Genomic DNA, 13,072 nt, shown 5'->3' with positions numbered 1-13,072 from the left:
CTTTTATCAGCACAGCAGTGATCAAACGAGTTGGGGACATGGCAGCGTAACCTTTTCCTGACTTTTTACTGGGGCCGTCTGGTTTGCCCAGCGGGCGGGTGTGTGTCGTCATCCGGTGTCCTAAGCAGGACAGTGTGTGTCGTCATCCGGTGTCCTAAGCAGGACAGTGTGTATCGTCATCCGGTGTCCTAAGCAGGACAGTGTGTGTCGTCATCCGGTGTCCTAAGCAGGACAGTGTGTGTGTATGTGTTTGTTGGGCTAACTGGTGTCCTAGGCAGGATCATACAGTATGTGTATGGCTGTCTGTTTGTGTGTGCGAGACCATCCGGTGTGGCCAGCGACGTGGCCTGTCCACCTCATGGCCCCTGGCAACCATGTATATCTCAATGACAATGTCACTGCCAAAGGTCGGTCTCTCTCGCTCGCTCTCTCTCTCCCTCTCTCCCTCTCTCTCTCTCTCTCTCTCTCTCTCTCTCTCTCCCTGTGGGGATGAATGCCCTTGACATTCCAATTGCATTGAATTCCCTGAATACACCCAAGACATGTTATTTTCCATAATATGTCCAGGTGAAAGAGACTCAACTCTATACTCTTCTGGAAGGTTGGTGACTTGTGGACTTCAGAGTCTTGGGAGTTCCAAGACGGACGTTCAAGAAACTCTGTGTTCACTCCTGATGTGCCCATCTGCAACACAATGAGTAGTCATGGGGGGACAATTAGCCTATACCTGCGGATTTCCCCTCTCTTTGTCCTGTCGTCACAGCAGAATAGGCTGGATAACCTCTGCTGCATCCAGATTGATATGAGAACTGGCTACGTTCTACGACACCCATTTGCACTTTCTGACTTAATAAGGAGATGCATTCCATTCTTTTCATTGGAGCAAAATGTCTTTCTTTCATGTGGCCAAGAGAGACTCGGAGCTGAAGATTACCAATCAACTCCTGATCCAACTGAACCTTATATGTCATGGTTTTTCAGTTGAAGTGGAACGCACACACATGCATACCGTCACATACGCGCAAACACTACTCTTAATGAGTTAGAAGTTCAAAAGGGACGTTTCCAAATCCTTTCAGAGCTAAATCTAATCAGTCCCCTGGCTTGTTGCCTATGTCTTTAGTATAGAGACAAGCAGGCAAACTTCAACTTCCTTGTTGTTTCTAAACAGCGGCAACAATGTTATGTCCCAACAATCTTTACACTACCGACATGAACAAATACCACAGTTTACTATAGCATATTACAGTACTTATTATAGAATTCTGGAGTAAACTGTAGTATACTGTTGTATACCTCGATCATGTGTAGTATTTACTATAGAATTGTGTTGTATACTGTAGAATACTATAGTAAATACTACAGTATACTATGGAATGCAAAAACACTACAGTAAATACTACAGTATATACCACAGTATTTAATTTGCATATACCCTGCCCATTCCCCTCCTCCATATCCCAATTTGTGCCACCCATAAGTGAGAAACCCACATGCCAAGTATAGACCATATACAGTATTGTGTTCCCTACCCTACAGGTTATAGAAAAGAGCAGAAGCTCTGAACTAAATTTGCTCTTCCAGTATTTTGTCCAGTAGGTTTTCTTAAGGACAACGCCCACAATACTATGTCTAAGATAAAATAAAAACACTATAGTAAACAGTACAGTAATGTCCACAAAAACACTACAATAAATACTACAGTATATTAGTCCCCAAAAACAGTACAGTAAATATTACAGTATACTACAGTTTGAAAAAACATTACAGTAATTACTATAGCATACAGTATCAGTCAAAAGTTTGGACAGACCTATTCATTCAAGGGTTTTTCTTTATTTTTACTATCTTCTATGTTGTAGGATAATAGTGAAGACATCAAAACTATGAAATAACACATAAAGAATCATTTAGTAACCAAAAAAGTGTTAAACAAATCAACAAATTTTACATTCGTCAAATTAGCCACCCTTTGCCTTGATGACACCCCGGCCATCCTACAATCTAAGCTTGATGCAGTCAATCTCACACAAATTATCAATGAACCTACCAGGTACAACCCCAAATCCGTAAACACGGGCACCCTCATAGATGTCATCCTAACTAACTCACCCTCCAAATACACCTCTGCTGTTTTCAATCAAGATCTCAGTGATCACTGCCTCATTGCCTGCATCCGTAATGGGTCTGCGACCAAACGACCACCCCTCATCACTGTCAAACGCTCCCTAAAACACTTCTGCGAGCAGGCCTTTCTAATCGACCTGGCCGGGGTATCCTGGAATGACATTGACCTCATCCCGTCAGTAGATGATGCCTGGCTATTCTTTAAAAGTGCCTTCCTCACCATCTTAAATAAGCATGCCCCACTCAAAAAATTTAGAACTAGGAATAGATATAGTCTTTGGTTCACTCCAGACCTGTCTGCCCTTGACCAGCACAAAAACATCCTGTGGCGTTCTGCATTAGCATCGAATAGCCCCCGTGATATGCAACTTTTCGGGGAAGTTAGGAACAAATATACACAGGCAGTTAGAAAAGCTAAGGCTAGCTTTTTCAAACAGAAATTTGCATCCTGTAGTACTAACTCAAAAATGTTCTGGGACACTGTAAAGTCCATGGAGAATAAGAGCACCTCCTCCCTGCTGCCCACTGCTCTGAGGCTAGGAAGCACTGTTACCACCGATAAATCCACTATAATTGAGAATTTCAATAAGCATTTCTCTACTGCTGGCCATGCTTTCCACCTGGCTACCCCTACCCCGGTCAACTGCCCGCACCCTCCAAAGCAACCCGCCAAAGCCCCCACCATTTCTCCTTCACCCAAATCCAGATAGCTGATGTTCTGAAAGAGCTGCGAAATCTGGACCCATACAAATCAGCTGGGCTAGACAATCTGGACCCTCTCTTTCTAAAATGATCTGCCGAAATTGTTGCAACCCCTATTACTAGCCTTTTCAACCTCTCTTTTGTATCGTCTGAGATTCCCAAAGATTGGAAAGCTGCCGCGGTCATCCCCCTCATCAAAGGGTGTGACACTCTAGACCCAAACTGCTACAGACCTATATCTATCCTACCCTGTCTTTCTAAGGTCTTCGAAAGCCAAGTTAACAAACAGATTACTGACCATTTCGAAACCCACCATACCTTCTCCGCTATGCAATCTGGTTTCAGAGCTGGTCATGGGTGCACCTCAGCCACGCTCAAGGTCCTAAACGACATCATAACCGCCATCGATAAGACACATTACTGTGCAGCCGTATTCATCGACCTGGCCAAGGCTTTCGACTCTGTCAATCACCACATTCTTATTGGCAGACTCAACAGCCTTGGTTTCTCAAATGACTGCCTCGCCTGGTTCACCAACTACTTCCCTGATAGAGTTCAGTGTGTCAAATCGGAGGTCCTGTTGTCCGGACCTCTGGCAGTCTCTATGGGTGTGCCACAGGGTCCAATTCTCGGGCCGACTCTCTTCTCTGTATACATCAATGATGTTGCTCTTGTTGCTGGTGATTCTCTGATCCACCTCTACGCAGACGACACCATTCTGTATACTTCTGGCCCCTCTTTGGACACTGTGTTAACTAACCTCCAGACGAGCTTCAATGCCATACAACTCTCCTTCCATGGCCTCCAACTGCTCTTAAACACAGGTAAAACTAAATGCATGCTATTCAATCGATCACTGCCCGCACCTGCTCGCACGTCCAGCATCACTACTCTAGACGGCTCTGACTTAGAATACGTGGACAACTACAAATACCTGGGTGTCTGGTTAGACTGTAAACTCTCCTTCCAGACTCACATTAAGCATCTCCAATCCAAAATTAAATCTAGAATCGGCTTCCTATATCGAAACAAAGCATCCTTCACTCATGCTGCCAAACACACCCTCGTAAAACTGACCATCCTACCGATCCTCGACTTCGGTGATGTCATCTATAAAATAGCCTCCAACACTCTACTCAACAAACTGGATGCAGTCTATCACAGTGCCATCCGTTTTGTCACCAAAGCCCCATATACTACCCACCATTGCGACCTGTACGCTCTCGTTGGTTGGCCCTCGCTTCATACTCGTCGCCAAACCCACTGGCTACAGGTTATCTACAAGTCTCTGCTAGGTAAAGCCCCGCCTTATCTCAGCTCACTGGTCACCATAGCAGCACCCACTCATAGCATGCGCTCCAGCATGTATATCTCACTGGTCACCCCCAAAGCCAATTCCTCCTTTGGCTGCCTTTCCTTCCAATTCTCTGCTGCCAATGACTGGAACAAACTGCAAAAGTTTCTGAAGCTGGAGACTCATACCTCCCTCACTAGCTTTAAGCACCAGCTGTCAGAGCAGCTTACAGATCACTGCACCTGTACATTGCCCATCTGTAAACAGCCCGTCTCAGTTGCAAATGAGAACTTGTTGTCAACTAGCCTACCTGGTTAAATAAAGGTGAAAAAAAAGACAGCTTTGCACACTTTTGGCATTCTCTCAACCAGCTTCACCTGGAATGCTTTTCCGACAGTCTTGAAGGAGTTCTCACATATTCTGAACACTTGTTGGCTGCTTTTCCTTAACTCTGCGGTCCAACTCATCCCAAACCATCTCATTTAGGTTGAGGTCGGGTGATTGTGGAGGCCAGGTCATCTGATGCAGCACTCCATCACTCTCCTTCTTGGTCAAATAGCCCTTGCACAGCCTGGAGGTGTGTTGGATCATTGTCCTGTTCAAAAAAACCAATGATAGTCCAACTAAGCGCAAACCAGATGGGATGGCGTATCGCTGCAGAATGCTGTCGTAGCCATGCTAGTTAAGTATGCCTTGAATTCTAAATAAATCACAGACAATGTCACCAGCAAAGCACCCCCACACCTCCTCCTCCATGCTTCACGGTGGGAACCACAAATGCAGAGATCATCCATTCACCTACTCTGCGTCTCACAAAGACACAGCGGTTAGAACCAAAAATCTCAAATTTGGACTCATCAGACCAAACGACAGATTTCCAACGGTCTAATGTCCATTGCTCGTGTTTCTTGGCCGAAGCAAGTCTCTTATTCTAATTGGTGTCCTTTAGTAGTGATTTCTTTGCAGCAATTAAACCATGAAGGCTTGATTTAAGCAGACTACTCTGAACAGTTGATGTTGAGATATGTCTGTTACTTGAACTCTGTGAAACATTTATTTGGGCTGTTAACTGAGGTGCAGTTAACTCTAATGAACTTATCCTTTGCAGCATAACTCTGGGTCTTCCTTTCTTGTGGTGGTGCTCATGAGAGCCAGTTTCTTTATAGCGCATGATGGTTTTTGAGACTGTACTTCAAGAAACGTTCAAAGTTCTTGAAATGTTCCGTATTGACTGACCTTCATGTCTTAAAGTAATGATGGACTCTCATTTCTCTTTGCTTATTTGAGCTGTTCCTGACATAATATGGACTTGGTATTTTACCAAATAGGGCTATCTCTGTATGCCAACCCTACCTTGTCAAAACACAACTGATTGGCTCAAACGCATTAAGGAAAGATGTTCTACAAATGTACTTTTAACAAGGCACACCTGTTAATTGAAATGCATTCCAGGTGACTACCTTATGAAGATGGTTGAGAGAATGCCAAGAGTGTGCAAAGCTGTCAAGGCAAAGGGTGGCTACTGAAGAATCTAAACTATATTTTGATTTGTTTTAACACTTTTTTGGTTACTACATGATTCCATATGTGTTATTTCATAGTTTTTACATCTTCACTATTATTCTTCAATGTAGAAATTAGTAGGTGAGTCCAATCTTTTGACTGGTACCGTATACAAAATTGTTTTTACTACAGTATTTATACTATAGGAAACTGTAAATACTACAGTGTACTACAGTCATGTCTGCAACACTACAGTAAATACTCCAGTAAAGTCTGCAAAAACACTACAGTGAATACTATAGTATTTAACCATAGTATACTATAGTATTTTTTCATGTGTTGAAGATAGATATTGGTTTCAACCACACAAACGGCAGCCTTGACTGTCTGTCCCCTCCACCCACCAGGGTGAAAGTGTTGACCATTAGTCTTGGCGGCCACAGGGCGATCGTGTAGATTGGTAGTAGTAGAGAACTGTCGGGCCACACAGGTGACAAGGGGAGGCAGAGCTGCTATAAAACACAGGGTGAAACCAATATGTCACTCTCACTCGGCCAAAGAGGAAGAAATTATTAGTTTCCTTCAGACAGGTTCCTCACTCCACAACCCAGCCAGCAAGCCAGACATTGAGGATGTAGCCACCGTAGCTGTGTGTAATCCGAGACGTTGGTCCCTGCCCGCTGCCTGCCTACCATCGTCAGTTTGAAAAAAGTCAAGTGTGTGCCCCTCGCCAGGACAGATGCCACGCGCCGCCGGCTAAAAGCAGACAGCCGATAATCAACGCCTCAGTGTCTGCGTCAGTTCTCACATTGACCTGAGAACAACCAAGACCGGTCTTGACCGGTTGTAACTCTGTTGATAAGGCTTTGGCGACACCCTGTGACAACTTTTGGTATGATACCTAACATGTTGAGGGACGGGAAGAAGAACATGTGAGAGGGAGCACCTGTTTAGGGAGTATGCTTGGGCCAAAAGCAGTGGGGCACAGTAGGGGTAGAGGACAGGGCAAGCTGTTAACTATAGATATTTACTGTGTTTGTAAAGATGAGGGGAACAGCCGCTGAAAGACTTTCTCCGTACCCCTCGGCAATTATATTATATGACCATGCATGTAAATCTCTACTTCTATTCCAATCGAGACACTGCGTTCTGTCACTCTCTCTCTCGCATGATGAAATAATCACCCACTGTAACAGACTGAATGTATGTATGCAAATAGTGGCCCTTAATTAACACGTGGGGAAGAATTATGCAACAGACAAACCTCCACGACACCCCTCCACCCTGTGCTATTTTCATGGCAGGTGGCAGCTGACAGATCTGTGGCAAACGACAGCTTCATCCTTCTCATCATTGGACAAGCAGTTCCACCTAGTGGATGTAAAAAGTGTTTCCTCATAGAGTATTACGTCATACTCATAAGGAGGATGAGCTGGCCAATCAGCGGTCTAGAGGATGAGTTGGCCAATCAGCAGTCTAGAGGATGAAATGGCCAATCTACTCCCATGAATAACAGTATTACCACACTATTGGAGCTTGAAACACACGCATTTCATCTGCAAATATGTGTACTGACCACTAAAATGGATGCGTCTGCTGATGCCACTGTTATTATACTCTTACCATACTGCTCAGTGTATTTATACACCTGCCCCCCCATCCACCAATACACATGTAAATATTGGACTATAAATTGTGCCTTCCTGTATTATACTTACGGCAAAATTCTTTATTCTATTTCATTTACTTTGTATTCTTATCTTGTATTATTTCTTATTGCTCTTGCATTGTTGAGGAACTTGTAAGCATTTTGATGGATGATGTATTCCATGTCTGTATATACACCATTTGCTTTGTTGATGAAAAACTCCGAACTTGATTTGACTGGCGTCCACCTACACCATTCGGTTGTTGGAGTACGCCCACACTATTCCAATATAGAAACACTTCCTTTTAACATAATTACCATTTTTGAAAGGAAAATAATTTCACTCATATTGTAAGTAATTATAGGTCATGTGTAGAAATCTGAAAACATTGGACAGTTACTTTAAAAGCATTGCTGCTGAAGTTGTCAATGTCAACATTCAATCACTGCCAAATTAAACTAGCCTGTTACCAAAACCTGATCAGGATGTATTCTCTAATGTTTCTACATCTGTATGGTAAACCAAAACAATTAGATTGGATGAGTTAGGGGCAAACTAGAGCAAGTTTCCAGTTATTGCCTTTCAAATCAGTGAAGTGAACACAGTTCAGGAGAAAGGAGTTTGGCATGCACCCCTGCTCAGTGGTAACCAACAAGGGTAGGCAAGGACTTTGTACAAGGACTTTTCCCAATATGTTAATTTTATTACATTTCTATAGTGCTTTTCGTAGAATCTCAAAGCACTTCAAGAACAAAAAAAATATATACAAGCAATATCATTAAAGGTGAATTGATAGAGGCTTTGAAAGCTGCATCCTCCAAAGATGAGGGTCAGTTCATGGCTTGAGGTAGACAGAGGATGATAGATGGTGATTGAGCCTGCTGTGAAAACCCTGATCGCTCTCACACACACACGCTAACCTGGTCACAGAGCATTTTGTATTATTCTGTACATAAATCCAAGACCCTCCATTTAGTACATGTAACTTCTTTTAAGGTACATACCCCTTTGTATGACATGTTACGAATTTGCAGAACATCTTAAATTCTAGCTAGGTAGCTAGCAGCTAGGGGTTAAGTTTAGGTGTTAGGTTAAACGGTTAGCTAACAATGCAAAGTAGCAAACAATGTAAAGTAGTTGAAAAGTTGCTAATTAACTAAAATGCAAAAGTTGTCCGTGAGATTCAAACTCACCTTTGGGTTGCTAGACATTTGCGATATATACACACACACCTTTCATTTTACCCCTAAGCAAACATATCCTAATTTCAGTGTCCTGGAATTTCTTGACTGTTACGTCTAGTCTAGGAGACCAGGCTGACTAATCCAATGTAACCTTACTCCATACTTGCAGAAAAGGATTCCAGCACAACCTTCTCCCACTGGCTGTTTTAAAGTATCTGTCCTAGTACAACACCAAACAGCTTTCCAGTCATCCATGAAGGGAAGAGCATGTCTGCTCTCAGCCCTAACTGAAGGAGGCCTATAATAAAAGGCTGCTCGACATGTGGAAAATCTCAATTGCATACGCCTCTCGTCCTCCCTCGTCTCCTTCTCAAAACCCATTGGATGAGAAAGCCAGAGGTCCCTCCCCTCTGACCAATAGATTTGAGGAGACTGCAATTGAGATCTTCCCATGGTGGTGGAGTGTATTTCTGGAATCTCTAACCAGAGTAATACACAGAGGGCGTGTAAGTACACATGTGTTTGAGGGGGAGATTAAATTTGTAGGCTAGCAGTAGTTTGAGCTGTCTAGACTTAATCCAAAAAAGTTAACTGACATGAGCCATTTGAGTGACCAACAAGAAGTGCTGATGCACAACCAAATTTTGAAATCGCACCATGTGCATTCTACCTCACCTGTAAATTGAGACAGTTCCTAAAAATATATAATTTTCTGGCCACGTTACTTTAGTTGAAAAACCAACATGTGAAAGCAGAGTGACACTAAAGATCTTCAAAGTACAGAAAACAATTTAACAAAACAAAGTGGCAACAGGTCATACACTTTTATTCACACGAGCATTTAACTAGGAAGTTAGGATTTCTCAACATGTCCAGAGACATACAATACATTTACATCTATGTCATTGGCGACATGTTTTTAAACAAAAGTTTACATTAAGTAATCAAAAAATGGATTGAATGTCTTTGCTATGGGTAACATATCTGTAATGAGTGAATATTACCCAAACTTGCATTTGGTAACATGATTGCTAATCAAGTCAGTATTACCCATTAAGTATACATTAGAAGTGCAACACTACATGTGAGGTGGACTTGAAACCTTACTTCCTTCCTCAGTCATCCGCACGTGTCCATCGATCTGGCAACAGCCGAGCTGATTGCAGTCAGGTAGGAGGCATGTAGAAGAACGGAGTGACCTGAAAAAGGCTCGCACCAGAGTAAATACAGCAGATGGCTGTGAACACATCTGGGTACTGTGTATACAACCAAGATTACGCCATATTGACTATGAGACTACACCTGTAGTAAGGTCAATGAAATGCAACCAAATGAAGTCAAATTGCACCATAGAACCTTACAGGATGACTCCACTACCTGCCACGTTTACCTGTTGGTGACGCAGGTTTACCTGGGATACCTTAGCGGTGGACTCAACTTCACCGGAAGCGACGCTGCGAGCGAGCGCCCCCTACTGACAGGCAGCGTCCGGTGCGTCGCTGTGAGGACAAGGAAAGCCCAAAATGTAACATGATTGCGCAATAGACCATAGTCAAATGAAATTCAAAATACATTTAACGTTTAATTTAAAAACGTTTTCATAAAATAGGCAGTTATTAACTAGGGTCTTATTTATAATACACATCTTATTTACAATAACCTTATGCACACCTTGGTTTGCGAGGTTTAGAGTCAATGCATTGGTCAGCTCTGCCACAGACTGGTTCAAGCCTGATCAACATGATCCAAAATGGAGATACATTTCGTCGAAGTCCCTCTGTTGAAAATCAAGAGAACTTTCACACGCAGTCCTGGGTGAAAGAGAGGCGCTAGAAACAAATGAAACTGGGTGCGACTTGAACTGGTTGGAACTGGTGTCGATGTGCATGTCGTCGTATACAATGTCCATCAGATACTGTGTTGTATTCTTTGGCGCCATTGCGCCTAGTGGTCGTGTAATTCTGCCAATATTCTCGGTCACCATATACGTCATATCTTCGCCGTTGCCCGTCAAAAGTTGTTCTTGGATGACCAGTTTAGTGAGCACCCTCTTCTGTTCGCAACGAATGTATTTTTTGAGAGTGGCTTTGACAAGGTTGGTGCGCCACCGTTTCAGGCCTTCCTTGGAACTCAAATGGAGAAGTTTCCTCAGTCTGCACTTTGAACGTTTACCAGATCTTCTGGAGTAGCAAGGTTTCAGTACTTTGAATTCCACTTTAGTTTCCATGCTGTCCAAGCACATTTCACAAAATGTTAAAAAATAAATCGTGTCTGTGAGTTAGCCGTTTGTAATATCAACTCAGCCAGCGAGATCATTCACAACTATACAGCTGGATAAATTCAACTGAATCAAAATAAAATGTTCGAGGATAAAAAGTCAATGCACTTAACGTTACGATGATGCGTCTTACGACCAAAAATGTAGTCAAAACATGAATAGATTAAAATTCCAAGATCCCACTCGCTGTAGTATCACAAAATGGAATGAGTAAAACGTTGACAGCACATTGCTATCTTCGGAAAAGAAAGTTCCCATGATCCTTTGGAGCAAAAACTCTTCTTCTATGAGGTTTAACGGTGGTTGGCATCCAATTTGTTGAATTACCGCCACCTACTAGACTGGAGTACAACACCCTTATACTTTTCTTGAAAAATACAAACGTACTAAATGAACACCCTACCATCGAAAACTACACTCACTCATTTCAAAGTTATATCAAATAAAATTAACACCACCCTACTCCACTAATTAAATGTATTTATTCCTACCTCATGCCATATCACTCCAATTTGAGCAGCAGCAGCTGAAAAATGAGCTCCTACAAATATTGAAATTTACATGGTTTTTAGAGTGAAGTACATCGGAAAAAAGCAAAAGAAAACTGCAAGACTGAATAGGAGAAAAAACAAGCAACAAACAAAGAAGATAGGCTTTTGAAAAATAACTATTTTTTCATAAAATTGTAGTTATCTTAGCTAGCTGAATTGTTTACCAGTTGCTAAGCAGTTGCTAGGGACTCTTTTGGAAGAAGCTGGCTAGCTAACGAAGAACAACAAAGAATATCTAGTTAACAGAAGAAAAGAAAGAGAAAATCAGGACAGAAGAAAAAGGATATCAAAGTGAAACAGTTCTCTAAAGACACAAGAGACAATAATACATGAAACAACACTTCTGTAGCTCGTCAACTATGTGTCTGTCTATCCCTGTTCTCTCCCCTCTGCACAGGCCATACAAACGCTTCACACCGCGTGGCCGCTGCCACTCTAACCTGGTGGTCCCAGCGCGCACGACCCACGTAGAGTTCCAGGTCTCCGGCAGCCTCTGGAACTGCCGGTCTGCAGCCAACAAGGCTGAGTTCATCTCAGCCTATGCTACCCTCCAGTCCCTAGACTTCCTGGCGCTGACGGAAACATGGATTACCACAGATAACACTGCTACTCCTACTGCTCTCTCTTCGTCTGCCCACGTGTTCTCGCATACCCCTAGAGCATCGAGCCAGCGGGGTGGTGGCACTGGAATCCTCATCTCTCCCAAGTGGACATTCTCTCTTTCTCCCTTGACCCATCTGTCTATCTCCTCATTTGAATTCCATGCTGTCACAGTTACCAGCCCTTTCAAGCTTAACATCCTTATCATTTATCGCCCTCCAGGTTCCCTTGGAGAGTTCATCAATGAGCTTGACGCCTTGATAAGTTCCTTTCCTGAGGATGGCTCACCTCTCACAGTTCTGGGTGACTTTAACCTCCCCACGTCTACCTTTGACTCATTCCTCTCTGCCTCCTTCTTTCCACTCCTCTCCTCTTTTGACCTCACCCTCTCACCTTCCCCCCCTACTCACAAGGCAGGCAATACGCTTGACCTCATCTTTACTAGATGCTGTTCTTCCACTAATCTCATTGCAACTCCCCTCCAAATCTCCGACCACTACCTTGTATCCTTTTCCCTCTTGCTCTCATCCAACACTTCTCACTCTGCCCCTACTCGGAGGGTATTGCGCCGTCCCAACCTTCGCTCTCTCTCTCCCGCTACTCTCTCCTCTTCCATCCTATCATCTCTTCCCTCTGCTCAAACCTTCTCCAACCTATCTCCTGATTCTGCCTCCTCAACCCTCCTCTCCTCCCTTTCTGCATCCTTTGATTTTCTCTGTCCCCTATCCTCCAGGCCGGCTCGGTCCTCCCCTCCTGCTCCGTGGCTCGACGACTCACTACGAGCTCACAGAACAGGGCTCCGGGCAGCCGAGCGGAAATGGAGGAAAACTCGGCTCCCTGCGGACCTGGCATCCTTTCACTCCCTCCTCTCTACATTCTCCTCTTCTGTCTCTGCTGCTAAAGCCACTTTCTACCACTCTAAATTCCAAGCATCTGCCTCTAACCCTAGGAAGCTCTTTGCTACCTTCTCCTCCCTCCTGAATCCTCCCCCCCCCCCCTCCCTCTCTGCGGATGACTTCGTCAACCATTTTGAAAAGAAGGTTGACGATATCCGATCCTCGTTTGCTAAGTCAAATGACACCGCTGGTCCTGCTCACACTGCCCTACCCTGTGCTTTGACCTCTTTCTCCCCTCTCTCTCCAGATGAAATCTCACGTCTTGTGACGCCCGGCCGCCCAACAACC

General features: G+C 43.6%; 1 long non-coding RNA gene across 1 annotated transcript; it reads right to left on the bottom strand.

Moving 5' to 3' along the window:
• Nucleotides 1-9,268: 9,268 nt before the first annotated feature.
• LOC106576574 (uncharacterized) lies at nucleotides 9,269-10,945 on the bottom strand. Its single transcript, XR_001321958.3, has 2 exons — nucleotides 10,131-10,945; nucleotides 9,269-9,958 (listed from the first exon to the last, which is right to left on the bottom strand). It is a non-coding gene; the product is annotated as an uncharacterized LOC106576574 (long non-coding RNA).
• Between the last annotated feature and the right edge of the window lie 2,127 nt (nucleotides 10,946-13,072).

Source organism: Salmo salar, chromosome 17 (assembly GCF_965601325.2).
Source record: "Salmo salar chromosome 17, fSalSal1, whole genome shotgun sequence".
Classification (NCBI taxonomy): domain Eukaryota; kingdom Metazoa; phylum Chordata; class Actinopteri; order Salmoniformes; family Salmonidae; genus Salmo; species Salmo salar.
This window is presented reverse-complemented; position numbering and strand designations above follow the sequence as displayed.